Source organism: Macaca nemestrina, chromosome 12, assembly GCF_043159975.1.
Source record: "Macaca nemestrina isolate mMacNem1 chromosome 12, mMacNem.hap1, whole genome shotgun sequence".
In the NCBI taxonomy this organism is placed as follows: Eukaryota; Metazoa; Chordata; class Mammalia; order Primates; family Cercopithecidae; genus Macaca; species Macaca nemestrina.
In genome coordinates this window covers 29,632,152-29,658,118 of record NC_092136.1, presented here as the reverse complement: position 1 = coordinate 29,658,118, position 25,967 = coordinate 29,632,152, and the positions used below count along the sequence as shown (strand labels likewise).

The window sequence follows — 25,967 nt, the reverse complement described above, 5'->3', positions numbered from 1 at the left end:
ATGTCCACACACACACACAATATTTGAGAACAAAGGAAAACTCAAAGCAGCCCCTTCATTATCTTGCATACTACTTCAAAGATTTCTGTCAGCCCTAATTACAAGTGTCACCATATAGTTGGAGCTTAGGTACTTGCTTACTTGCTTACAAGAAGAGCAATTCCCTAGCAAAAGTTGTTAGCTCCTAAGGCACTGAGTCAAAGTGACAGCCCTGAAGGAAATTGCACTCCAGCCCTCCTCCAAGATGTCTAATAACATGGGAAACTTGGATGCCCAGCCATTTTGGTGACCTGAGAGTCTAACTACTCCAGTTAGACCTGAGGGCACAAATGCAGAATTCATGACCTTGTAGTAGTGGCAGGGTCTAGGAAGTCCTCTCTCCCCAAGTAGAAAATGCTCCCTTGCCATTCTTGAAATTCCACATTCGTTATATGTATTGGCTGTTCCATACATGCTTCTCAATAAGAAAATTAACTGCATGTTTACTGTGTGCTGATCACATCAGATTTTTATGTTTAAAAAAATCTCATTATGGACTGAGTCCAGCCCAGCCCTAGGAGAAAAAGAAGGCCCATAGGGGAGACTTCAATCTCATTATTATTGCCTTTATCCAACAGGGCTTATGAAACCCCCTACCCTGTCCCATTCCAGAAACCATAAGACTCAGGCAGTTCTTGATTCTGGAGGCCTGCCTGGTAAGATAAGATAGTATCATTTGGAACTGAGAACATACCAGAAACAGCAGAACAAGGTCCAGAGCAGAAAAATGAAAATAAGTGAAGACACTTATGGATACATTGGTGCAGAAAAAGCCACGGAGCCCATACTAGGCTTGATATGACTTTGAGGGGACAGCAGATTAATACTCAATGAGGATTAAACCTGACCGGTCTTTCTACAGTGACAGGCCACACTGCATGAATGGGGAGAACCAATGAATCCATTGTCCTCTGCCTATTTTCCTGTGCACAGTCACATTCCTTCCTTAGGAATCTTCCCCTTCCACCCTTTACATTAAACAAGGGAACACTGAATCTTTCAACAGAATTACACGTTTGAGTTAATGTTTCAGTATATCATTTTCATACTGTAAATTATTTTGTAAGAGAGATTTACTGCTATCCCAGGATGTTCGGACTTGGCGCCCCTGTGCATTTGGAAATCAATAAACTATTACTGGAAATGCCATTTGTCTCTCAGAGTTGTGCACAAAGGACCCTGCAAGGTGTAAATATTTTGACGATCTGCATACTTCACTGTGGTAATGCTGGAGATGATGGTGTTTTGGTCACTAGATGTGGAAGTCTAATTTACTCCTGACTTTCCCTGAGTGCCTTAGGAGAGATCTCTGGGAAGTGGCAAAAGAACAGACTTAAGATCATTATTATTTAGTGATATGTTTTCTCCTCAAAGTAAAATGATCCAGGCCTAGATTAAATTTTATGAGCAACTTAGATTATAACCTAAAGAATACTTGGTGCCAAATTATGTTTTCAAGTAACATTAAAGTTTTAGAATTTGGATGAACTAGAAGGAAGGTCAAATTGTAATTTTTGCCGTCTTTTCTAGAAAAAAAAAAATGTCTTTTAGAGCAAATTACAGTTAGGCCAACAAAATCTTTGTTTTGTGAAACTTTAGAAATACCATATTTGCATATAATTGATGAAGAAATAGAATGAGTTGTAAATGAAGCAATTCCAATCTGGTTTGAAGGACCAGAGGTTGCACTGAAATCAGAAGTCATATACTCAGAGGCCTTCAGGAGCCAAATGTGAAGACTCAAGATGGTAGATATTGTGTGAATTAGAAAATACCAAGCCCTGCCTAAATGCATTAACATTTAACATTTAAAAATCCTAAAACCCACCAGCAGGTGTATCTGGCGGGACAGTTTGTAGACTCTCCTCTAAATTTTCTTTTAACGCATTTGTCTTCATCAGACCCTTTTAGTTAGCTAGGGACTATGTGAGAACCTTGAGAAAATTGTCCAAGCTAGGGAGATAAGTCACTCAAGGTCACCCAACAAGCCAGGCTGGTAAAGCCCAGGACAGCAGACTCTCTGTCTCCGGGAGCAATCATTAGGCCCTACTTCCTCTTCCCCAGTTGCGGAGAACACTGCTGCCTGGTGGGGTGGCATTGCCTGCCACTGTAGCACTTAGGAGTCTTCAGTGTTTTAACAAACCACAATGTGTTTGGAGGTTTTCTTCCCTGCTTCCTGGTGCCAGTATCTCAACACCACATCCACTGCCCCAGCCCTTTCTTTGTTTATCTTTCCCTCTGAAAGCTACAACTCTTATTTTATTACTCTTTGTTTGGTCCAACATGGCCCCATTTCCTTTATTCTCATAAAAAGGTAGAATTTCAGCTTGTCTGGAATATCTCCTGGCCTTCACAAGGCACAAGAGTTAAAGAGACACCCAACAGAAAGTCTAATAAGATACCACAGAAATAGAACCAAAGCAAAAGACTGCTTGAAGTCAATAACAGGCTGCAGTAAGTGTCTGTGCTTGTTAAATATTGTAATCTCCAGGTTTAAATCATTCATTTTTGTTAATAATAAGAGCTGTCACTTAGCTCTTTCTCTGGGCCAGGCACTCTCCTGTTGTCTTTCACATTATCATAATAGTAACAGCACCAATACTGTTATTCCCCACTCTATTGCTCAGGAATCAAATTTAGAGAATTAAGTACTGTGACCACGGTTACACCCTAATAAGTGGGAAGCCAGAACTTAAACCTAGGTCTAGCAGACTTCACAGCGTCTTTCCTTAATCTCTTCGCTCCTAGATGCACTGATTCCACCTTGTATTGGTGAATAACAACACTTATCCCCCTACAACTACCCCCACGCATGTACTGTATGGCTTCGGGGCAAAGGAGTTTGCCTTTTGCAAAGAAGGTCTTGCTTTGTATAGTCTGTAAAATGCAATGTACAGTGAGGGAAAGAAATCTAAGGGTAGCAGTCAAATCTTCTTCTGGCCTGAAACTGTACTTTTGGAAGAGAGGACTATTAGACTTGCTTCACCTTCTTTATTCCAAGGCCATAAATAAGGAAATCAACAAGAGAGGCAAAACCATGTTTTCTTTTGCTATAGCCTTAGAATCCTGAAAGTCAGCCAGCTCTGACACTGAGTCTGTTATTTAATTAAACATGTTGAAGGCTCTCCAACAGCTTGACATCAGGCCAACTTCATATTCTTGGAAAGGGACAATAGCAAAAGGAGCTTATCTGTTTTAAAGTTCACTTACTGAGTTCAGCTGTCATGGCCACAGCATACCATTTGCCTTATAAAAATGGCCCACAACCTTCACAACATTTTAGGATTCATAGCAACTCATTTACCTAGGGCTTAGCCACCTGATAGCTTCACCTGTCCCTATTTCCTGAACACAAAATCTAAACTAGTGGTTTGACAATGAGTAACTGAGACAGAGCTATAAAAATCTAGAACCTCTGCTCAACCCATCAAAAATGACTGAGAATTAAGAAGTAAGCAAACAAGGCTTCCAACCAACTGAAATAAATCCATGAAGCAAACGCATAAGACAAAGGCCATACATCTAGCCATCAAGCACCTCCTCAGAACCTATTTGCTTTTCCTTCACACATATTTCTAAATGTAAAGGAGAGAAACAGACTTTTGGAGAAAACAAGAAGGAAAAAGGAGGACTGCAATAGAGAAGATGGAAATTTTGAGTAGACTGCAAAACTGAAAAAGCCCTGATATATGGGTTATTTAGTGCCAAAACCAGTCTATAGACATCTCAATCTTTAAGAGTCTCACTGTATCACAGGACAATATTCTATTTAAAATGATGACCCTGTGCACCATACATTAAAAAAAAACTATGCTTAGAAGGCAAAAATGTGTATATCAAACATTTTAGAAATATTTATATCCCAATGGTTAAAAAAAAACAAAAAACTTTTAGGAATTAAAAGGAATAACCTCTTGACCATCCAGAGTATTTAGCTACATCAAACAATGTATATCCCCCTAGCTAACTTATTGTTTCATGAGCCTCTGGTGTTTAGAGAGTTTTTTTCACAGCTTTCTAAGTGACTTTCATGCTACAGTGCTTTGCATATAATGGCATGAACAATGGAAGTGCCAAGTTTCCAATGTGATGAATAAAACTAATAACTAGAATACAGATCAAATTATGTTACAACAAATACTGCTACCCATAAAAGTCACTTAAGCATCCCTGTTATTTCTAAGCCCCTGTCGATTGCTCATTTATTTTAGGCAATAGTCATTCAACAAAATTGGAGGATAATAAAAAGAAACTGGACCCTCAGCACAAGTTGGGTGTAACACATTTTAACCTGTAATAACAGATTCTCACTTGTATTTCTCCAGCTCTTTGCTGTAAGAAGAATAAACGTTATGTAGATATAATACCAGCATGAAAAGCTTGTGGTTGGTGGTTTCTAGGAGAAGAAAGAATTCAGAAGCAAAAGACACATGAAGTTATGTGGCAATTCCTCACTAGGGAATTTGCTCTCCACGGCCACTTTTGACCTTAATCCATATTGGAGCCATCAGTCAAAGAGTTGCTTGCATCTAACTGGTGTAATGCCTATACTAAGCCCTGGAACGAAGATAGGATTCATTTCTCATGGATTATTGAGCACTCTGGGGTAACCTGGCCCTGATCTGAAGACGCTAAGATTTAAAAACCCAGACGCATGTGACTGGAACTGTCTTTTCTCCCATGATGCACTGCTTTCAACACTGTATGATTGTAAAAACATGTGCCGTGTTGACTATATATAGAGATGGTCTAAATTAATCAGCTGCATCCCATTTGGTACCCAGGCAAGGATTTTTCCATACCTATCTTTTTGCTGGTGGTAATGATGAGCTTGGTCACTTGATATAACATTCTCTGTCTGTCTTTTTTTCTTTTATGTAAATACTTTTGTGACTTCATTGTAACCAGCATTTTGTAATATTCTTAACAGCAGAGGGGATTAAGTCGTGATTCACTTCTGAACAGTACAATCAGCAGTAGGAAAACGAGAAGGGAGGGAGAGGGAAATTGTCCACCATTTCCCAATGATAATGCCTGGCTCGGGCCCCAGATTCACATCTTACTTGAAGTTCATAAATTCTGGGCACTGCTCAGCTTGAGGAGGCAGGCATTGCTCCTTTATATTTCAGGGTGAGACAAATGCTCTGTTGAAGCCATGCCACTACAGGATACGTTCACCTCTGCTTTCCTTCCTAAGCCAGAGTGTAGTTAAACATTTATATGTCCCAGGCCAGGAGATCAAATTAAGAAGAGGTTAGCTACTTTCCCTGGCTCTTAAAAACACTGAGTCGAAGTATGGTTCTCCAGCTTGAGGGTGGCCATTTGCTGCCTCACTGTTTTTATTAGGGCATCTGGAGATTAGAGGTGTTAATTGGAAGTAACTTTTCTGTATTTGGTTTCTCTCCACACATTATGAGACCTTTTAGACCCAGTTGGATGGCTATATCCTAGTATGAAATTCAACTTCTAAGTAGGAAGAACCATGATAGAGGAACAAGATTGCTCTTTGACTTGGTGGTAGTAGTGGCAATAGGGAGTGTCAGTAGGGTAGTTTCGAGGGGGAGGATGACAAACCACTGATAACAATAAAAATGGGTATTCCTCAACACTCAAGCCAATGTCCCATTTGATAACAAGTAGGTTCTGATCTATTTTCCCCAAATTAATATTTTCCCTGGAAGATTCTGACCTGTCTGATCAAATAAAGGCATTCCTCTGAGAGTACACCTAGCCCACTTGTGACCAAATTATACTTCACTGTTATGTACTCCAAACAAGCTTGCCTGTTAATCGCTTTCTCTTACCTCTATTACGAGGACAAGACGTGGAAGAAGAATTAGGTCATCGGGGGATCCGCCATCGTGTATATTTAAGTGATATAAAGAAGCCAGGATTCCTAGAATGGTCTGTCTTTTGCCATTTCTGGGACAATGAGAAAATCCATCTGGAGTGCTTATGCCCCTCTGAATAGCCAAGTCATGGGCTTGTTTGCTTTCAGTCACTGCTAATCACTGAAACAGCCTCATGAGGACATGCAAAACTGGTATCTTCAGGCCTGGCCCATCGTCAAATGGCAGACTTGCAGAGCAAATAAGAGACCTGGCCTAGTTCATAAGGCAGTCAAGTGATCCAAAGTTCAGGCTCCCCCTCCTTTTTGTCCCTCCACCCTGCCTTCACTCCTCCGCCTCCTATTCTTCCGGCCTTTCCATCTGGAAACCATGAGCCTCATGGATTCCAGGCACAAATTCTCAGATTTCAGATGTTTGGGAAATTTCTCAGCTTGGGTCATTCTTCAAGAGTAAGAGATTGAATTTGGGAGAAAAAAAAAAACGCTGAGACCCTTCCACAGAAGAGAAAATAAATAAGGTGTGGTGTGTATCCATCCTTTTCCCAACTCAGCTCCAAAACCACACACAATGTCTAACTTCAGAAAGAGTATTTAGATCCCCCCTGGGAAGGAACAGAATGGAAAAACAATCTCCACTCATAAAAACACTTTTCTGCCTTCTACGGTATAAACACAACTGGCATCAGATAATACAATGTAATTGATTTTGTGTGTGTAATTGGGGAAGAGAAGGGTCTCTAGAGGGTAGACCTAAGAGTAATGGAATGGAGTGAAAAGTAAAATTTAGACTAAATTGTAGGGAGGAAACTGTTAACATTATGAACCACTTGACCCTAGTGTTGCATCTTCACAAAAAAAAGCAACATGCCGTCTTCTGTCTTTGGAAAATGGGACAAGCGTGCTCTTGATACTAGGTTTTAGAAGCAGACAGACTTGATTTTAGTACTGGATTTGTCCTTTACTAATTCTGAACAATTAAATGAGCAGATGGTCTATAGGGCTTAGTACAGTGCCTGACACATAGTAAGCACTTAGAAATGGTAGCTTGTGACTGTTGTGCTGGAGTCCTGTTAGGGATTCAGCAGATGGAGCCACCTTCAGGTTGCCCCTCACTGAGCTGCTCTGCTCACCTCTAGATGCTCCCCACAGCTGTTTCATAGCCCTCTGTACCGCATCCCCATGTACTTTTTCATATCAACAGTAAGTACCTCAAATTACTCTATGTATTTACTTGTTCATATGGTTGATGTCTATAACTCTTTGAAGGTTGTATTATTTGTTTGCTGCTATGTTACTAATGATGACAAAGTTGCCTGACAGAGTAGATGTTCAAATTTATGGACTTAAACTGACTGACATCTTGATAATGTCCATATCCAGAGGTACTCCAGATATTATATCTTGATGCAGAAAACTGAAAAATACCTTTAGCTACATCTACCCCAGAATGAGTGTCCAAAGCAGGTGGCACCACCAAAAGGCACCTTCTTTTCCCACGAGAAGAAGGAAGAGAGTTGAGAAGCCTCACTGCCATCCCTGCCCTGCCACTGACAAGTTGTGAGGCATTTGGCACATCATGTTCTCTTTCTACATGCTCCTAAAATGACGGGTAGGGTCAGAGACATCGAAGGATCTCTCTTTTCTCTTCCACCTCTAACACTGTAAGATCTTAGCAAAGTAAAAAGGGACAGTGGTAACAGGAAAATTGTTCCTTTAAGAGTCCCAAGTCATCTTTTTTCTCTCCATGTGTGTTAGCATTTGTGTGTGTCTGTGGGTGTGTACGCATGTGTGTGGAAGCTATACAAGGAAAACTGGATCCATATGTAGACTTTGTGGAGAGTAGTATTGCTCCAAATGCAATATGGTTTGCCTCTGTGTCCCCACCCAAATCTCATGTTGAAATATAATCCCCAATGCTGGAAGCGGAGCCTGGTGGGAAGATTGGATCATGGGGGAGGTTTCTCATGGTTTAACAACATCCGCCCTTTGTTGTCATGACAGTGAGTTCTTGTGAGATCTGGTTGTTTAAAAATATGTGGCACCACCTCCAACCTTCCTTCTGCTCTGGCCATGTAAAGTACTCACTCTCCCTTTGCCTTCCACCATGATTGTAAGTTTCCTGAAGCCTCCCTAGAAACTGAGCAGATGCCAGCATCATGCTTCCTGTGCAGCCTGCAGAACTGTGAGCCAATTAAACCTCTTTATAAATTATGCAGTCTCAGGTGTTTCTTTATAGCAATGAAAGAACGAACTAATACACCACGAAAAAATAATGTACCACAGTCAAACTGGGAAGCAAAACAGTGGGCCAAAGAAAGTTAAACAGGTTTCTTTCCTGTAGAATTTCTGGGAGCCTTTAATATGTTCGCATGCATTGTAAAGCTTTCATTTAACAATTTTCTAGTTTTCTGGCAGTTCTGTGTAACAATTTTAGGAAATACTGATTTAGAGATGAATCTAACTCTTCCTGAGTTAACTGTTGAGAGAACAAAGGCCCAAAGAGATTCAAGGATTTGCTTAAGGTCACCTGGCTATTGGGAAACGTGAGTTCTTACCCAGATTTGACCACTGCATCCCAGAAGAGAATGTCTGTTTATTGACTCAAGAGCCCACATTAGAACATTCTAGGAGACACCCCAAGGTTTCTCCCTTGATCCTAAAGGGAAGCGTTTGATAGGCTGCAATTCTCTGTCTCAGGACTTGCACAGACATTAATGTTCAGCATAGTGCAAGCTTCTTTGTCAGTGTGGTGCTGTCGGTAACATGGGGTGCAGCTCTGACAAGCTAGTTATCTCTCTTCCTCTCTTTCTTCTCTCCCTCCCTCCTGGTTCTCTTCCAGGTTGCATTCCAGGCTTACTATTGTCATACTCTTGAGTGATGGTAAAGAATAAAGCAGCACTGACCTGCTTGATTAAGATCTCTACCGCATTGATATACTGAGCACTGGGGCATTCAGGTGCTCAGTAAGCCTTGTGCATGGGAAGCCTCTTGACTCAGATGAATGATGACTGGGAAACTGGGGTGGAAGGCCACTAAAGGTGGCCATTTTTATCTGGTCATGAACCATTCTCAAATGCCTTCCCTGGAATGTTAGCCTGAGGCATCAGAGGAACCGTCAGGTGCCTTGCGGGGTATCAGTGTGTGACAGGCAGCAACATGGGAGTGGGAGGTATAGTAAGAGCAGGTGTGTGTGTACAACACCAGAGGGAAATAGGGCATATCAGGAAGAATAATGACTTGGCACCCCTCCAAACTGCTATTGTTTAGATTTTAGGTCAACATCTATTTAGAGAGGATGGAGGCAGGTGTAGGGTAGGGAGCTGGAGTCTTGTGTCCCCACCTGCTTACCACACTCACAGAAACAAAAGCCCGGGCCCTCTTTTTAGAAGACCATTTAGGGACCATCTGTTGTTATTCCAGCCTAACCTTTTTGGGGTCTCACCCCACCCACTTCCAAATGGCTTTCAAGTTATTTATTCTAATCCCATACAGTTACCTCCCTGAAAGGAGTTCTTGGAAGTGCATTTTTGTCCATCTCATTAGTGAGGTTTTTGCAGCACCGCAATCCCCTCCCCCAACAAACTGGTCATATGTTGTGTGTGGTGATCAGACTGGTGATTTAGTGAGGAGCCCACTCCTCATCTAGAAAGTATGCGTGACACCCAGATCACAACACTCCCCACGTGGTCGCCGGCTGTCTCGTACAGAATTCATGAACTTCCAAGTTAGAAGAGACACAAGAGTGGTATTTTCTTAGGAGATTATTAGACCCACTAGAAGATAAGAGCATTTAGCAATGGTAAAGAATAAATGTCCCCACTTACTGGGACAGCTCTCTTTCCTCTGTCTCTTCCTCATCCCTTTCCTCAGCTTCCTCCTACTCCTCTCCCAGGAATAAAGGAGCTTCATCTAGAAGAGCTCATGGACAACAAACATGCCTGGAAAAAGCTATTGCCTGACTGGCTCCCAGTTCTTATTGTGATGTTTCACACCTATCAAGTGACTTTGTTTTTAGGAATGCACAACCAAAGTATGACCTTGAATTGGATCAACCCACCATCTCACTTCACACTACTCAGCCTAACATGACAGAACCATCAAGACAACCAATTAACTGGAAAAAAAAAAAAATCAGTTCAACCAGTTGTTTGGCAGATGTTAAGTAGAATTGTGTTGATTGAATTATGCATTTTAAAAGGAGGCTACTTAGGTACAGCTGAAGTGAAATCCTTTTGTGACCTTGAACTTGAGTCTTTTATTAATGAAGACTCAAGATTTCCAATAAAAACATTTCCAATTAAGTGTTTCTAGTTCGCTCCCTTTCCCAGGTGAAGTGGCCAACTTCACTAAGCCCAGTGGCTGCCTTTTGCCCAAGCTGTCTTTTCTTGAAATAGAGGTAAGTTCTCTTTGAGTGAAATAATAGGAGCATGAACTTCTAGATCAGAATGCCTGGGTCTGGCATTTACTAAGTCACTTTAAACAAGTAACTTATATGCCCTTTGCCTCCATTTCCTCATCTCTAAAATAGGGACCGTAATAGAACTTGTCACACTGGGTTGATGAGAGGATCAAATAAGATAATGGGTGAAAAGTACTTAAAACAGTGCCTGGCACATAGTAAGTTATCAAGAAATAAAATAGTTATCAATATTGGCATCATTATCATAACTTGATTGGTGTAGTAATGAAACAGGTTATTGGATGGGAAATTTGGTGGTATCCAACCCCATTTTTAGAAATCTCCTTGAAAGAAATATGGCATAGGTACAAAACTTTTTGTGTAAGAATGATCGTGTAACATTGCTTTTAAGGGCAAAAATGTGGTAATGACTTCAATATTCATTAACGGGATGGGCTAAGTGTCTGAGAATCTGTCCTTGTAGAAGAACATTCTCTAGAAAATCAGGGGTGGGTTTGTCTCTGCTGACTCAGCCCAGCCAACAGTGCATCCGAAAATCACTGAGGCCTCCAAGTTCAGATTGGCAATCACAGCTTTCCTTCCTGAAATCATGTAACATTCTCTGGGAGGCTAATCAGGATGATTTTTTTTTTTTTTTCCACTGGGAAGAGTGGATTTGTGTCACTGAAGCCAAACTCTGAAGCGGCACAAGCCCTAATGAGGAAGAGATCAAGGAACATTGTTGAACGATACCCTGGTTCCCAGTATAACCCCATCTCACAACTGTGACCTTCAAGTTATAGGGCCAGTCGGGTAGGTCAAATGAGTTACAACCCTTAACTTTTGGATTTTGATAACCTTCCTTAGAGCTCTCTACCGTGAGAAGAAAAGGTCATCTGCTAGGCCATGTTCAAGCAAAGAAAAGTGGAATTTTTCCCATCTCTCATGATTCCCCAATCCCAATCCTTTAGGGATTGTTTCCCTATTCATATTAACCAAAAACACTGAGTTGGAAGTGGAGCCAAGCCCCTTACCACTCCACCACTCCCTAACCTCATTCCTGCTATGTCTGATTTCTACCAAACAGGAGCACTAATCGAGATCCCTTTCCCCAAAACAAAAGCTTTGCCCCTTTGAGGCTCTTGTTTTGTTTGGGTCCTTCTTGCTATCCCTGGCTTGCTCTGTGCTTTTCCTGGGCCCCATTTCATTCCAGTTTCACGAAAGAAGAGGAGAAAGTACAGACCACAAGAAGGAAAAGCATTGTAATTCTGGGTGCTTTTTATACCCACAGACGACGACTCCTATTGTAGTAGCCGCATCACGTGTATCATTGAGCGCTCCATCGTGCCCTTGACTGTTCCTAGTCCCGGCTCTTTGTCTTGGAACAACAGAATGAAAAAGCTGAAGGCCCAGGCGCAGTGGCTCGTGCCTGTAATTCCAACACTTTGGGAGGCTGAAGCAGGTGGATCACTTGATGCCAGGGGTTGGAGACCAGCCTGGCCAACATGGTAAAACCCCGTCTCTACTAAAAATACAAAAATTAGCTGGGCGTGGTGGCTTATGCCTGTAATCCCAGCTACTCGGTAGGCGGAGGCACGAGAATCGCGTGAACCCGGGAGGCGGAGGTTGCAGCGAGCTGAGATCGCACCACAGCCCCCTCCAGCCTGGGCGACAGAGTGAGACTCTGTCTCAAAAAAAAACAAAAAACAAAAAAAAAGCTGAGGCGAACGCCTCTGCGCCCCCTAGAGGTTGGAGAGTACAATCAACAATGAGTGTGAACACATGGAAAAGCTCAGTGCTAGCCTACAAGCTGTTAGCAATGAAGAGTGAGCTTGTGGGGCAGGCTGATCCAAGCCCCAACCGCCGTGAAGGGACATTATAATCCCCAGTTCCTCCTCAAGAAGTTCTCCGTTGTAAGGCAAATCCTACTTTTCTTCCTGCTCCCATATTGGCACCTAGATATCAAGGGAGGCAAAACCAAATCCTTGACGTCCCGGCAATTTGCTTTTGTAAGCCAATTTCCCCACTAATAACTGGAGATTGTGTTCCCCGGTGCAGTGCCAGACCAGGCCAGCAGGGGTCTAACATTAGTTGCTTTTAACCTACAATGACTGGCTCTCCACCGTAGTGGCTGAGTGAGTGAACTTGAGGAGCTAATAGCCATGGCTGGAGAAAACAGGTATAAATAGTGCATCCATTTTGTAGTAAGACTAAAAACAGCCCAACCCACAGGATATCGATTTTCCTTATCCACAATGAAGTGCTTGGTTTAATACACTTTTCCTGTTTACTCTGAAAATGCATTCATAAAGAGAGCTATCTTAATCCAGGATCTTGGACCATCCAGATTTCTGTCTGAAACAATTCACTAATTGCTGTGTGGTCTCTAAAGAGGATGACATGAGGACTAAAGATTATATAATAAAAAAGACAATGTCTCAAAAAGCAAATGTCTCCAACTTATAGAAGTCATAGTTTAAAAAACAAAAAAACACATGAGTTTAGTATTTCTGGATCATTCTTAAGGTTGGTATTTGAAACTGTAAGCTCAAATCTTTACATTGTCCTTGAATATCTTGTCATTGTGGCTGACTATTAATTACAACAATGATGAAATACCTAAGAAAACTATTGTGCTTTCCAGTTTTCAGTCTTTTTACATACATTACCTCATGTGGTCCTTTAACACAAGAAAAAAAAAAAAATTAGTCTCATTTTATGGCCAATGAAATTGAGGCTCAGAAAGGTAAAGAATGTTGCCTGAGATCACACCACTAGTAGTAGCAGAGCTGGCAATTTTCCATGCCAAATGCAGCAATTAAATTAAAGTACATGCACATTAAAAGGACATTTACATGTGCAAACATTTATATAATGCAACCTTATTATGAATGGTATTTTTTCAGCAACTAACCTGATTTTAGTTATTAATATCTATTTATATCTTGTTACTATGATAGAATAATCATATTATAATTTCTTTAGATTATGGAATGCGTGCTTTTGGGTGCACATTCCTTCACTTCATATAGCCCTGTTCTATGTTTGGCTCTTTGATGAGCTAGTAGGAAGTGGCAAGAATCCAATCTACCCAGATTCAAAAATTCTCCTTATCTTCAACAGGCCACTCTGTCAGAGAAAACGAAACTATTTTAATCACATAACAACCTGAAGAGCTAGGTACTATTATTTTTCTAGATGAAAGAAGAGGCCCAGAGAGGCTAGCTTGCCCAAATGCAACAACTATGAAGTGCAGGGACTGACTTCTACCTCACTAAACTGACCCCTACCAGGGTCACAATGACTATGGCACCAGGTGCAAAGACCCTCCAGGTGGCACAGAAGAGGTAACAGGACAGACTATCATTTCCCCCAGAAGAGTTTAACGTGGTTGTGAGAACTAAATAAAAAGGGCTATGTTGTTATACCGTGGAGAATAGGGAGAAGCGTTACAGATTTTTAAAAAAGTCAAATGCAATACGGATTTAAAAGGACTTTATAGACATTATGATTTTGATACCAATCACTCTGAGCTGCTTGGGTTGTCTCAGAATCTCCATTTTCTCCCTTTTATTTAGAGGTTTAATGACCTTAGATAATATTAAGGAAGGGCACCTTGAGCTTGCCTGTCTGTAGCCTCCAGCACTCCAGAGCCGGCTGTGGCAATCTGCCCAATCCCCACAGGGTGAGTTCCCATGGACTGAGAACCTACTACGTGCGGCATTTTGCAAACTGCCTCTAGAACAGGCCCTTCAGGCTGCCTAACGACTGCGTGTCTACTCCCTCTTCTTGCAGGATTGGGTGCAGGGATTCCTGCTCCCAGGGGCCTCCAGAAACAGGCTCCACCTCCCACCTCCAGGCGCCGACCTGATTCGTGTAAGGGAAGTCCCACCCTCTTGGTCATGAGTGGTTCAGAAATGAGCATGTGACCTGCGGGGGCTTCTGGAAAGTTTTGTCATGCCTACAAAAGCCCGCCAGAAAGTACCACCTCTCCCGTTTACGCAAATGGTGCCTACATTTGTTCCTGTGGTTTGAGAAGGGAGCTAACCTGGGGCTTCGGAGCAGAAGGTGAGGCAGCTTGAGACAGGCTCACTGCGACTTGCTCCCAAAGCTCTAAGACCCTGCGGTCCTCACAGCACCCCCACAAGGGAAGCCTTGTTAAGGCCCTTTTGCAGATGGGGAAACTGAGGCCGAGGGAGGTACAGAGTAAATAACCAAACTGGAATTCAACCAAACCCAGAGATATCTGCCTCCAAAACCTGGGCTCCCCTTCAGCTCACTGATCTGTCCACTTGTCCAGAGTGGGGAAAGTTAGAGCAGGACCCCTTTGATCTGGTGAAACCAGTGGATTCCACCCCACGCATACCTTCTGCTTCTCTCCTCCTCACCTTTCTTAAGTCAATTCCCTCTGCTCAGAATGCCCATCACTGTCCCCTCCAACCCGTGACATCCTTTCCAGCCTCCACAACCCACCTCTGAGTTGAATTCCACTTCTGTCCGCAAAATGCACTGGATCTGCAGCCTATATCAGGCTTTCAGCTGAACTTCCAACCTCATCACTTGTGCCCTAGGTTTGGCAATTCCCAAGTTCGTGTCATTCCTGGGGGGTTTAATTTATCCACATTGAACTCTTGTTACTGACCATTAGGTCTTCTTGGGACCTATTTGTGGCTTGTACATCTGCATATCTTAAGGAATCAGGTCTGACACCAGGAGCTACTTCTTCCCTGCCAGGAGCTACATTCTGTATTCCTCTGTTCCCCCTGTTCTCTGTAAGCCAAACTAGGCTCTTCCCAGTCCCAAGTATATTGGTTTTACAAACTAGATCTTTTCTCAGGCCATTTTTTTCTGTCTGGAATGCTCACCCGTCCTTCATGTCCACCCAGAATTATGTTCACTTTTGTGTGTGTCTTATCTCCTTTAATGACCTGGGGACTTCATGAGGGAAAGATCTTAGTCAATCTCATCCTGATATCCTCACAGCACCTAACACAGTGCCTGGCCCATAGGAGACATTCCGTAGATGTTTGTGGAATGACAAACGAATGAGTGAATGAATGAGTTTTCCTCTGATGTGAGAAGACTGCAGCTAGTATACTCTCAGGACCAAGGATATAACTCTTTCGTGGAACTGGATCTCCCAACAAGGTAGTATTTTGCAGTTGGTGGGATCTCGCACTATTTTAAACTATTTAAATGACTATCAGTCTCTCATATATTTTAAATAAGACTTTAATTTTGGTTCATGTCCATAGGCAGTATTGCAAAGCCGCGCATTTTACAATCGGTAACACTGATAAATGGGTGGCAGCTCCATTCACCCCCACTGCACACACACACAAAGTCTCAGACAAGGCTCAGGCAGCCTCCCCCTTCCTGTATCTTCTGGCCTAATTATAGCCACAGACTGGGTTGCAGGTGGAGGGCTCTGGTAGATAATTGAAATCCACAGACACCTGCTTTGCACTTGACAGCTTTGACCTTCTCTTCTGATCAGGTTAATAAGTCAGAAATATAAGGCACTGAAATTTGGTCCCCTCTCCTTGCCTTAACCCCAGCCAGCCAATAGTGCAAAGTCAAGTATTATATACTTACACTCTCAAAAGACACAGAAAGATGGAAAAAATCTCCCACCCACCCACCTCCACCCCTCTCAGCTCCTGAGTTATACGAATAATAATAATTTGAAATGATCCATATTTTAAGAAAATTCACCTGGGAAGACAGTGTTGCCTCATGGTTAAAAAGCACAGGCACTGGAAGCAACCAGACCTGAGGTCAAGTGCAGATTCTGCCACTTTCAACTGGGGGCACTTGAGGAGGTTACTGAGCCTCTCAAAGCACTGGTTCCCTCATCTGTAAAAACCTACCTCGCAAGAGTTTGGACCAAAGTTGTAAATGTAAAGATCCTCCGTAAACAGTAGCTCTTAGTATCTACACAGACTCTGGCCCTCTTCCTACTGGAATATCATTTTACAAACAGGGCCGATGTGGAGACCACCCTCTCTACTCTTGCCTGCCCCACCCTAAGGCAAAGAGAGAAACAACACAGAGAATTTATCCCTACCTTTGGCTCTTTTTCTTTCCCCCTCCAGGAGCCCACTGCCTGTCACATTGCACACACCCTCAGTGGCTCTCACGGTCCTCACTCAGGGCAATCTAGAGGATCTTCTTGGCATGTAGGCTTTGGAGACAGATTGCAAGATTTTGAATTCCAGCTCCATCTAGGACGTCCATTTACCACCCCAGCTTGCCCTGAACTTCCTAGTTTTAGCACCAAAAGTCCTTGGTCCTGGGCAGAGCCGGACATTTGGGCCTTCTTGCTCCATGCTGTCATAGGCTGTAAATCCTGGCTAATTTGACCTCTTAATACCTTGGTGATTTGAGCAACTCTAAAATCATCCTTGGTCATTGGAATGGAAGAAGTGAGCGCTTGGGGCATCCTGTCCCAGAGCCTCAGCCAACATTCAGATTCTACCCTAACCCACTGTGTGCACCAAAGGGCCTGTCCTCAGGACCCCTAAGCCCCCACTCTCAGCCTGGCCTGCCCTTGAGAAGCTATCAGCTGCCTAGTCTCAGGGTCATCTTTTCCCTTCAGGTGGGAGGGAACCTTGTCGTGACCACAACTAAGGCAAGCACTCAGCTGACACCCTCACCTGTGTTTCAGTCGCCATTAAATCCTGACTCTCCCCACGCCGGAATGAACCCAAGGACAAAGGAAGCCAGTGGGGTTGAAGGAAATGGGAAATGTTCTCCCTGAGGGACCAAGTGTAGGCTGGAGGTGAGGGGAAGGTGGACAGAAATGGAGCAACTGCTTCTCTTTAATGAGAGCAGGGCCTGTTGTCTTCCCCAGGAGCACATCAACAGCACTAATGAACCTGAAAATCAATCCTTGTTGCTGCTGTGCAGAGGATTGAGCCAGGTCAGCTGGCAGCTCTGGCGTTATGACTCCACACCCTACAGGGAGCCTTCCAACCACTCATCCAGAGTGACATTGACATGAGAGGAGCAGCCACCATGTGCAGTACCCATTGGCTTCTCCCAGGGTGGCTTTCTGCTATTATTGCTGAGCACTTTACAGTTTGCTGGGTGTTTGGAATTTTGAAAAATCCTTCAAGGTAGACTATCAATATTTCCACTTTCCAAATGAAAAAAAAAAAAAAAATCTAGGCCCAAGAGTCAAAGGGATTTTTCTTCCTTTGACTAATGGAAGAAATGTCTCACAACTAGTGTAAAGGTAGTGATTGAGGCTGAGCACAGTGGCTCACACCTGGAATCCCAGCACTTTAGGAGGCTGAGGTGGGTGGATCACTTGAGATCAGGAGTTCAAGACCAGCCTGGCCAACATAGCAAAACCCAGTCTCTACTAAAAATATAAAAATTAGCCGGGCGTGGCGGTGCACGCCTGTAATCCCAGCTACTCGGGAGGCTGAGGCAGGAGAATCACTTGAACCCGGGAGGCAGAGGCTACAGTGAGCCAAGGTCATACCACTGTACTCCAGCCTGGGCAACAAAATGAGACTCTGTCTCAAATATTATAATAATAATAATAATAATAAATTTAGTGATTGAGAATAATCTTCCATCTTGGAGTCCTGTCAGAAAAATGATTCTGAGCAAATACCTCCAATGTATATGCATGATTTATTTATAAATTACAGCCATGACTATTGTATTGACTACTGTATTAATATATTGAGTATATTATGAAACATGCAAATGAACATTAATAAGGAATGAGACCATACATATAAATAGGAGGTCCAATACTTGCTTCTTCTGCCCCAACAGACATCTTGGATGAAGTGGGCACTTTGGAGACACAAGCCCAAATGCCTACTGGAGCCAAGCAGTCAATATATGTAAGTGAACTGGGCTGAGCATAAAAGAACCAACAGTCCAGGCAGGATAAGAAGTGGCAACTGATTGTGAGCCTCAGAACTGGAGATAATAAAGAGTAGCAGGGACTGTAGCAGAAATGAGAACAAATACCCCATCTAAAGGGAGATGCTCTTATTCAGTTTCAGCAAATTATTGCCATAAAAGAGGGTAGGTCCAGGGCTTCTGACCTTCCAATTTTTTCAGTAGAAGTCAGATATCTGTATTTTTTGTTGAAATTGTACAATTTTTATGGTGTTGGCCACTGATTTTAGTTTTTTCAACAAAATTCCTGAGGTCCAAGTGGGTCAAAATCTGCTTAAAGGCTTCCAAAGGACAACCGTTAGAGTAAAGGAAAGAGCTTTGCCTTTGTAGCTAGATGGTCTTGATTTTGAATCCTATTTCTACCTTTAACAAGTATTTTAACCTCTCTGTGTTTCAGTTTTCAGGCCAATAAAATGGAAAGAATAGGCTTTTGGAGGGTTAGTGATAAGGTCCATGAAGCATTTAACACAGTTTCTGGCACATAGCAGAGGTTCAATAAATAATACCTATTGTTAGTGGGGCCCACCCACTACTCAGCCCTGCTGACAGCTGACCCAGTTCTCTTTCCTTTATGAAGAGGCTTAAACAGAAAATCCACATCCCTGTCACTCAACTTCCAATCCTGCAATTTGCAGAATTCATTCTGCCACAGAAAGGCAGGTCTTTCCCACCCTGGTCTTATCATTCCCAAGAAGAATCCAGAAGCCAAAGAAATGAGCAGGCTGTCACCCGAGGAGGCTGGTATGGCAGGTGGCATGGAACAAGCAGTGGGAGTCAGGCGATCTGCGCTCTAGTCCAGGCTTTGCCACTTACAAGCCGTGTGAGCTTGGACAAGTGACTGAACTACTGTGGGCCTCTGTTTGCCATTAAAAGTAAGCACAGTAATATCCACCTAAAAGAGTAATCGTGAGAAAGTCAAATTATACATTGTGCCAGAGTTCCTCCATCTACCTCCCCACACCTGCCACTCTCCTGACTTGTATAGGAAAAAGCAACTGTTTTTCTCCATGCCCACACTGAACACAGAACACTTCTTTGACCAAGTCTGGGAGGGAGAGGGTTGTCCCACACCAAGTATTAATAATTCTCCACTTCTTGGTGGGCACCAACTGGGTGTCCTATAACTTAACTCAATTATGACACTATCTACCTGGAGATAACATCTAAATCCTGCAAGTTAAGGGCTCGGTCCCATGAGATTGCCCCATTTCAAACATCTATTGCAAGCTCAGGTTGTCACCCATGCTTCTGACTGACTGACTATAAATCAGAGGTTCACACGACCTCCTCAGGTTCAACCATTTGGGCTAGAACAACTCACAGAACTTAGGAAAATAGTTCACTGATTCTATCAGTAACTTATTATAAACGGATAAAACTTAGGGACACATGGGAGACATGCATAGAGCAAGTTATGGGGAGTGGGAGGAGCTTCCATTCTATCTTCCAGGTGCCGCCCTCCGAGAACCTCCACATGTATGCCTTCCTGAGAGCTCTCCAAAATTCATCCTTTTGGGTTTTTATGGAGGCTTCATTACATAGACATGATTGATTAAATCATTGGCCATTGGTGATCAAGTCAGTCTTCAGTCCCTCTGTCCTCCCAGAGGAAACTGGGGTGGGGTTGGGGGAAGGCTTGAAATTCCAAAAGTCACCTCGTTTACATAAACTCAGGTGTGGTTGAAAGGGGCTTATTATGAATAACACAAGACACTCCATTCACCTTTACTACTCCTATCACTTAGGAGATTCCAAGAGTTTTAGGAGCTCTGTGCTTGAGAATGAGGACAAAGACCAAATATATATATTTCTTATTACAAGTCACAATGTCACACCACTCTTCTCCCCCTAGCTTTGTGCCCTGGAGTTTTATCTCAATGGGCTGCATCAATGGGACCCCTCCCCTCTGGTTTCCAGTAGGGTTCAGCACTGAGATGCATCAACAGGTGATCAGTGAATAGAAAGAAAGGGAGATGGCAGAATTTATTTCCCCAGCTTGTGGCAGTGGCCAGAGTCTATGCTCCTCTCCATCTCCTATCAAGCAGACCATTTCTACAGCTGCAGTTCCAGATCTCCATTCAGCTGTAGCCACAGATCCAGATGCAGCTATCACTCTTTTTTGTTGGGGATCCACTTCCTCCCCTTACCCTTTCAGCCCAGCGGTGGTAGCAGCTACCCAGCCTGTCTAGCCCCAGAACTTCACCACCCTTTATTGGTTTCTGTTAACCCTGACACACCTTTGTAATCAGTCTCTTCCTAAACTCTCCCCCATTACCCTGATTGTGCCATCTGTTTACTGCAGGACCCTGACTATGACACATACAGCATATATATATATATATATATATATATATATATATATATATATATATATATATATATTTTTTTTTTTTTTTTTTTTTTTTTTTTTACCTTGGAACCTTATACCTGGAAGACACTCAAGCAGTGTTGTTGGAATTTGAGATCATCAGCCTTTCTGCTTCATCCTCAGGCTGTCAGAGAATCCAGTTACCCCGAACCCTCATCTCCTGAGTAGCCCAGTCCATTAGGGTCCAAACATGTTGATGGGACACACATTCATTCACAAATGTTTGTCATGTACCTGTAAGATACCAGGTCCTGCACTGGGTCCTGAAGATCCAACTGAGATCAAGAAAACAATGTTTGTGTCTTAGTGGAACTTAACAGTCCTATGGGATGATGTGGAAAATATTCCCAGAGAGACAACTTCTTTGCAGGCCATTAGGAGGCCAGCTACCTGGCTAGAGTTCCCATGGACATGAAGACCCAAGGATGCTCCCTCAAGACTATATGAATTTGTATTTATTGTTTGTAGCCAACCCTGTAGATTGGCTAACCCAACACCCATCCAGAGCTCCTAGTCACCAGTTATGTGGCCATGAGGCACACTTCTGGCTAAGGAGACATAAGCATAAATCTTTAGGTTGGGGCTTCTAGCAAAGCCCTTGCTTCCCTTATAAATCAGGACAGACTCTGTTGATGTCAACCTTCATTCTTTTTGCCCTTTCCCTTTATTTGCATAGAACAAAGATGTGATGCTTGGAGGTGCAGTGACCATGAGACAACAAGCCAATCCTCTTAAGTGTGGCAAAGTAGGAAAAAGAAATAGCTTGGGTCATACAGAATCATTAAGCTGCCACATCAGTCCTGGACTGCTTCACTCTGAATTTATATAAAATAAACTCCTTTCTGTTTAAGCCACAGGTAGGTAAATAGTCTATTACATACATTCAAGAGAATTTGTATCTGGAGGGAACCTTCAGATTGTCTGTTCCAACTTATTGCCATGTGTATGATGAAACTAAGGCACAGAGAGGGAAGAAACTTGCTCCAAATCACACAGCCCAACTAGAGCTTCCATCTCCCAGCCAGCCCTAGTCCTCACTTACAAGCTCCTACAACTCATGCAAGGATTAAGCTCTGTGTGTTTCAGCTATTTGCCTAGTTAACAGGTCCTTTGGAAACACAGGTAATTTCACTCAGTCCTGAGTGGTCCCCTTAAAAAAAAAAAAAAAAAAAAAAAAGCCTAGCTGATGCTCAAGCATAATCCTGTTGAGCCTCTAGTAGGTCTAGTCTGGCTAACCCTGCACTGGGTGATTTTCAGAGCTGTGAAGAAGCACTTTGTGCCAACCAAAGGCATTTGTAAGAACAAATTGAGAAAAATAGAGGCTCTCTGCCTCTTCTCTGTCTCTTGGCATGGAATTTTTGTGGATTGTGTTTAACCCTATCTCTAAAGCTATCTTTGGCAGTGCCACTCCAAAAGTACTCCTGATCAGAGGCAGAGATCTGTTTCTGTTCCTTACCCTAAGTAGTCCCCTCTCTCCTTCCCCACCTTCATCTACCACCATGCATATGCACACACATACATACACACACACACGACACATGCTGGAGATTTTGCTGTTAGTGAGTCACTACTTTAGGAAGTAATTTCTCTCTTCCCAAGAATGCTGAAAGGAGGAAAAGCCATAGAAAAAGAGACTCCAGAATCCCAAAAAAAGGCTCATCAGCTTTATCAGAAGTTGCAATGGACTGAATGTTTATGTCTCTCTAAAATTTATATGTTGAAATTCTAACCCCCAGCATCACGGTATTAGGAAGTGGGGCTTTGAGTATGTGATTAGCTCATGAGGATGGAGCCCTCACGAATGGGATTAGTGCCCTTATTAAAGAGGCCCTGGAGGCCGGGCAAGATGGTTCTCCCCTGTAATCCCAGCACTTTGGGAGGCTGAGACAGGCAGATCACAAAGTCAGGAGTTCAAGACCCACCTGACCAACATGGTGAAACTCCGTCTCTACTAAAAATACCAAAATTAGCCAAGCTTGGTGGCACATGCCTGTAATCCCAGCTACTCTGGAGACTGAGGCAGGAGAATCGCTTGAACCCAGGAAGCGGAGGTTGCAGTGAGCCAAGGTTGTGCCACTGCACTCCAGCCTAGATGAAAAAGCAAGACTCCACCTCAAAACAAACAAAAAAGGAGGCCCTGGAGAGCCCCCTTACCTCTTCTGGCAACTATCAATGGACCAGGAGGCAGGCCTTTGCCAGATGTGGAATCTGCCAGTGCCTTAATCTAGGACTTTCCAGCCTCCAGAACTTTGAGAACTAAATTTCTGTTGTTCTTAAGCCACCCAGTCTAGGGTACTTTGTTATAGTAGCCCAAATGGATAAAGACAGGGACCTCCTGCATGCCAAGAGTACCACATGCTGCAACCTGTTCACTTTCCTCCAGGACATTCTGCATATTCGTTGGAAAGCCTGCAGTCACTGCTGTAGGATAAATTCAGAATTCTCAGCAGCTTATAACACCCACCTGTCAGCTTTTTCCTTAGGTCCATCTCCTGCACTGCAGTCTGATGAGGGCTACCTAGGGGAAGCTGGAACCCACCACTCTGCATGCTCATGGTTTTGAGCAGGAGTTAGCTGATTCTGAAGCTGGAAATGCTCAGCTTGAGAGATGCAGATGAACAGTACTTTCCTGCTCTTCTGGCCGTTCTAGAGCCCTACTCTTGGGAGGATGGGACCCAGGAGCCCTGTGGCTTGGCTTTCTCCAGGGTACAAAACTGTCAACACTATCATCACTACCACTACTACAATGATGATGGTACCTAACATGTGTAAATTGATTACAAAAATGGCCCCGATTCATCTTCCCTCCCTCATCCACACCATTTCCAATGTGTCTTTACAGTTCTTCTCATCCAATACTTGACTGTTTCCCCACACGTTGAATCTGGATTAACTTGAGGCTTGCTTTGGCCATTTGAACGCATCAGAAGTGACATGGGGCCAATTCTAAGCTTAGGCCTCAAGAGGCCACACTCTCCATTGGGACCCTGCCACCAACATGTGAGTAAACCCAGGTTAGCTTGTTGTATGAGGAGCCACACATGACCTATTTACCCCTTGTTCCAGCTTACAGCCTACCAATCTCCAAACATGTGGGTGAGGTCATCCGAGACTAGCAAGCTCCCAGCCAACCTGCCCACTGACGGCTGACACAAAATCAGCCAAGCCTGGCCAGATCAGCAGAGCTTCCAAGCGGACATGTAGACTCATGAGCAATAATAATACATGATTCTTAAGCCAACAAGTTGTGGGTGGGGGTTGGCTGTTGCATAGTCATTTTTTTGACCGTTTACTATAGGCCAAGCTCTATGTCAAGAGCTTTTCACAGAGTGCTTCATTAAATTCATACAGCAGCTCCAGGAAGTAGAAATTATCATCTTCATTCTCTAGAGGAAGAAACTGAGATTTAAGAAAATTAAATAACTTGCCCTCAGTCACACAGTAAGAAGTGGATCTAGATTTGAAGCCAAGTATTCCGACTCTACAACCATATTAGAATCTTTCTTCCAGTAGCCTTTCCCCACCCCACCCCCCACCCCCAGACATGTTTGGCTCCAAAATTTTAGGACTTTTTCTTTTTAGATTTCTGTCATAGTACCTACAGCAGGGGTCACCAGTCCCCAGGCCATGGACCACTACCAGTCCGTGGCAGGAGGTGAGTGGCAAGCAAGCATTGCCTCCTGAGCTCACCTCCTGTCAGATCAGCGGTGGCATTAGATTCTCATAGGAGTGTGAACCCCATTGTGAATTGTGCATGCGAGGGATCTAGATTGCGTACTCCTTATGAGAATCTAAATAATGCCTAATGATCCAAGGTAGAACAGTTTCATCCTGAAACCATCCCCCCACACCACCTCATCTGTGGAAAAATTGTCTTCCATGAAACCAGTCCCTGGTGCCAAAAAGGTTGGAGACCGCTGACCTATAGTCTCTTTGGGGTCAGGGCATGAGTGATTTTGGCCCGTGCCTGAGTGCACATTCTGAATAAGGCTAACCGTCACATCAGCTCTAATTTCTCTCTTTCGTACATGTAATCCATCAGCAAATCCTGTCGACTCTGCCTTCAAAATCCATCTGAACTCTTGTCACTTCTCATCTGTGTCACTACCAGTCTAGTCCAACCCACCATCCCCTTTGACCCGGTTGATTGAAGCAGGCTTCTAACTGGTCTCCCTGACTATTCTTCTCCACTACAGTCTTCTTCTTAGATCAGTTATAGTGATCATTTGAAAATTAAAGTTAGATTATGGCAATCTACTGTGCAATTGTAGATTGGCATAATCTAACTTTAATTTTAACCCTTTCACGGTTTCCCAGAACACTTAGAATAGAATCTCGAATCACTACCACATCCTCTAAGGTTTCATGATCTGGGCCCCGGCCATTTCTACAACTTTATCTCCCTCCACCTTCCCCCTGCTCACTGCTGTCTGGTCATGCTGGTCTCCTGGCTCCTCATATCCAAAGCATACTCCTGCCTTTGCATTATTTCCTCTACCTAGAATGTTCCTCTCCCCTCAAATATCTACAAAGTCTTACTCTTACATTGTCAACCCAAATATTACCTCCATAGTGCTCTATCTCCTTACCATGCTTTATTTGTATTTGGAACACCTACTACTACCTACCATTATGTCATATTTTCTTATTGTTTAGTTTCCTTTTTTTTTTTTTTGTTTGGAGACAGAGTCTTGCTTTGTCACCCAGGCTGGAGTGCAGTGGTGCCATCTCCACTCACTACAACCTCTGCCTCCTGGGTTTAATGTCTCCTGGATTTAAGTGGTTCTCATGCCTCAGCCTCCCGAGTAGCTGGGACCACAGGCACGCCTAGCTAATTTTTGTATTTTTAGTGGAGATAGGGCTTCACCATGTTGGCCAGGCTGGTCTCAACTACTGAGCTCAGGCAGTCTCTCCCAAGTTGTCATCAGCTGATCCAACGTGCAAGAACCCAGAAACTTGCAAGGGTTTCTGCACATGTATCCTCTGTCTTATCTTCAACTGACAGCTCCAAGCAAGGATGCACCTCAGAACTTCAACAATGAAATAAGTAAGAAACTAGTATGCAAATAGATCCTTTTATTGTGGGGAAAGAAATTCAGATCATTTGAGCACAGAAAAATGGCCCATTGCAATCCTGAGTTGACCCACCTCTTTGGCCCTAGTGGCAGTTTCTGGAATTGCAGGCAAGGAAGAGCCCGTGGAAGGTAAAGAGAAACATTTTGTTTATTCAACAATTATTTCCTCCGGGTGCATTTGCTCACGCCTGTAATCCTAGCTCTTTCGGAAGCCGAGGTGGACGGATCACCTGAGGTCAGGAGTTCGAGACCAGCCTGGCCAACATGGTAAAATCTTGTCTTCACTAAAAATACAAAAATTATCCAGGCGTGATG

At 43.3% G+C, this 25,967-nt stretch overlaps 1 protein-coding gene and 1 long non-coding RNA gene across 2 annotated transcripts in view; both read left to right on the top strand.

Moving 5' to 3' along the window:
• The window catches only part of LOC105471562 (tripartite motif containing 44), a 197,016-nt gene that overhangs the window by 135,937 nt on the left and 35,112 nt on the right, over positions 1-25,967 (top strand). The gene's annotated exons all lie outside the window — the stretch shown is intronic.
• Positions 114-24,094, top strand: LOC105471563 (uncharacterized). The gene is made up of 3 exons (XR_011610686.1): positions 114-15,434; positions 18,078-18,148; positions 21,254-24,094. It is a non-coding gene; the product is annotated as an uncharacterized lncRNA (long non-coding RNA).